Raw genomic sequence first — 3222 nt, 5'->3', positions numbered from 1 at the left:
TCTTGTCTCGTTTCCAGTTTCTGATCTCCTGGGCCGGTGCCGGTTTCGCTCAGTCTAGCCAGAGTTTTAGGTCTGGGTTCTCTCCCTCTCTTTTTTTAAAGTTGAAATCTGAATTTTAACAAAAAGAAGCATCCGAAGGAAAGTGTGAGTCCCTGAAAAGAGGAGAAGTAGGCAGAAAAACCTCTGGGTGTTGGGAGAGAGTTGTTGTCCCTCTCTCAGCGCACCCAGGAGAGCGCTCGTCCTTCCCCACGTCTCCAGCCCTGCTGCGTCTCAGCCCCGCCAGCACCAGCACCCTTCCAGAGCTTTGCTGCTTTGCAGAATTTGCCCCTGGGAGCTCGAGTTAGGGTAACGGGGCTGGAGAACAGCGGGTGAGCAGCTGGAGAGCTTCATTTCAGCATCCTCTCATCCCCATCCCAGCACGGCTCACGAATGGTCCCAGCTGGGACGGCTCCAGCGGTGCCCAGTGCCGGGCAGCTCCGAGCCAAGGGCACAAAGAGAAATGTGCCAAAATCATGTGTTTTCACACCATTCAACCCCCTTGGGAGTGCCTGTGGGCTATGGCTGGGAAGGGGTTAATGCAGCCAGTGGGCGAGATGCTGCTGAAGTGGCTCTGGAGAGCTCTTTGCCTTGCCGTGGTGCTGCACCGAGGGCATCTGTTTAAACAGAGAGGCTGAGAGCTGCGCGCTGGGAGCCGGGTGCAGGATAGGGCCCTGCCGAGGGGCTGGGATGGGGCTGGGATGGGGCTGGGGCAGGGGGGGTATGTCAGGGGGTGCTGGGGCTCTGTGCTGGGTGGTGAGAGCTGGGTTGGATGGATGGGATGGGATGGGATGGGATGGGATGGGATGGGATGGGATGGGATGGGATGGGATGGGATGGGATGGGATGGGGATGGAGATGAAATGGGGAGGACATGGGATGGATCAGGCAGGATGGGTGCACCTGGGAGCCCCTCCAGCCCCACAGACCCCTTCAACCTGAGTGAGCAGCAGCACAACAACCGGACATCTCAGCAGCCTGCCCGGGCAGGGGGACAGCCAGCACCCTGGGCACCGCTTGCTGGGGAGGGGGTGCTCTGTGCAAAGGGCTGCACCTCACGCCAGACCCTGGTGTCAGGGAAAAGCTGGCCCTGGGGACCCCCGTCCCACCAAAAACAGTTCTGCGTTGTTTCTGGCGTGAGCGCTGGGGCCTGCAGGGACAGGGCACGTTTGCAAACACAACCTTAAATGTAAATCAGCTCCCCTTACCGCGGTATTTATAATCCCTTCCTAAAAATAACCGAGACTTCGGCTTCCCAGAGGACAGCAACTGAGCATCCCCCAGACCCCAGCTTGCGTGTGAAACTGTCCCAGTAATTCTGGGATCTCTGCAGCATGCGATCCGCTTGCTGTGCCTGTGAGATGCTGCTGGGGGCTGTTAGCCCATACGGGCCTGGGGGGGTGCGGGGGGGGCTGCTGCAGCCCCTCTGGGACTCGCTGGTCCTCCTGAGCCCCGTGGGGCTGCCGCCGATCCCACACGTGTGGGGTTTTTGCTGCGTGATCCTGAGTCAGACCACGCTGTCTTGGGCATGCGGCCGCGGTGGGGAGCCCGGCGGCAGGATGCAGACACTGAAGATCTGCAGGCAGAGCTGTGGGGAGAGCGGGAGGCATTTCGGGAGAGGCAGCCCGGCGATGGAGAGGAGCCCCTGGGGATGAAGGTCTCCATCAGGCGGCCAGAGCCCAGCACGGCAGCAGAAGAGCAGCCCGGTGGCTGCATGTCGAGGGCCGCCAAGGAGCGGTGTTTTGGGGCTGCCCAGCTCCAGCCAGCTGGGAGAGGAGATGTCGGCCGAGGAGAGGTGTCTGAGGGACAGGGCTGGGGTTTCGCCCGTCCCCTGGGCCTAGGGACCCCCGTGCTGGCTCCCGGCCCGGAGCAGGAGCCTCCCACCCGAAGCCGTGGCTCAGCCTCGCGCTGTGCCCAGGGACGGGGCTCGGCGCACGGCAGGTCCCGGGTGGGAGAATTTCAGTCGCAACGCTGAACATGCTCGGCACTGAGAAACCCAGCTCCTCCTCTCCTTCAAAGAGGGAAAAATGCTGATAAAAAGGGGTAAAAAACAAACAAACAAAAAAACACAGAGGAGGCCGGCAAGGGAGAAACCCCTCCTGGAGAGCCCTGTCTGTGCCGGGCTGCACAAACCCCACAAACCCTGCACACCACGGGGGGCTTTGCTGGGATGGGGGGCACAGGGGGCTGCCTTCTGCATCGGTGTCCATCCCTGCCCTCGGGGACAAACCCACACGGGTACGCAGGCATTGGGGTGAGCACTGCTCCCCGTCCCCATCCCGCTGCCCTCGGGGACCCTGTCCCCAGCCCCGTGTCCCGGCCACGAGTGGGAACGGGGCCCCTGCCACCGCGGCTGGATGCGGGGACGCGAAGGTGGGGATGGAAGCGGGTAATGGTGCAATTAATGGAAAAGCCATTAGACCTTTCTCCTCCTCCCCCTCCTCTTCCTCACTCAGCCACTTGCTGTCCTCCTCCACTTCCACCTCCTTTCTTCTCTCCCTCTCCCCGCTCCTCCTCTCTCTCCTCTCAAAGATTTCTCCCTATTTTTGTCTGGTTAGAGCCTTTTCTTTTCCTTTTAACCCTACAGTTCCCCGGAGGGAAACTACATCGGCCTCGTCAGCCCAAGGCAACGCCTTCCGTGGCCACCCAGAGCCCCTGCTGCCGGGGCCCTTCTCCTCCTGCAAAAATGACCAGAAATGGGGTAAAACCCCAAATGGGGAGCAGAAACTGGGCAGCTGCAAGGCTGGAGGTGGGGGTGCTGGCAGCAAGGCGTGCTTAGGGGGAAACCTTTCCCCCGAGGCCTCGGATCTCGTTACTCCACTTTCATTGCCCTTTTTCATTTTTTTTCCCCCTTTTTTAAACCAAGGGCTCCCCTTGTGGCGTGTTTCAGGCCAAGCCGCTCTCCCCACAGAGGGGGTGACCCCCGGGTGCCGGCGATCGGGGTCAGGCCCCCCCGGGGGACCCTGCTGCTGGCGGGGCGGTTCGGGGACCTGGGGACCTGCCACGGTTTCGCTGCCTTCTCCTGACACACTTCTGCTCCATCCGCTGCCGCCCGCCCCGGTCTGCACCAGCCCGTCCCCACCCCCCCGCAGCCCCCCAGGGATGCTGCTGCAGGGCACCGGCAGGGCCTGGATTTTTTTTTTTTTTTAATTTTTTAATTTTTTTTTTTTCGGGGGTGGGGGGGGA

Source organism: Anser cygnoides, chromosome 14 (assembly GCF_040182565.1).
Source record: "Anser cygnoides isolate HZ-2024a breed goose chromosome 14, Taihu_goose_T2T_genome, whole genome shotgun sequence".
Classification (NCBI taxonomy): domain Eukaryota; kingdom Metazoa; phylum Chordata; class Aves; order Anseriformes; family Anatidae; genus Anser; species Anser cygnoides.
This window is presented reverse-complemented; position numbering follows the sequence as displayed.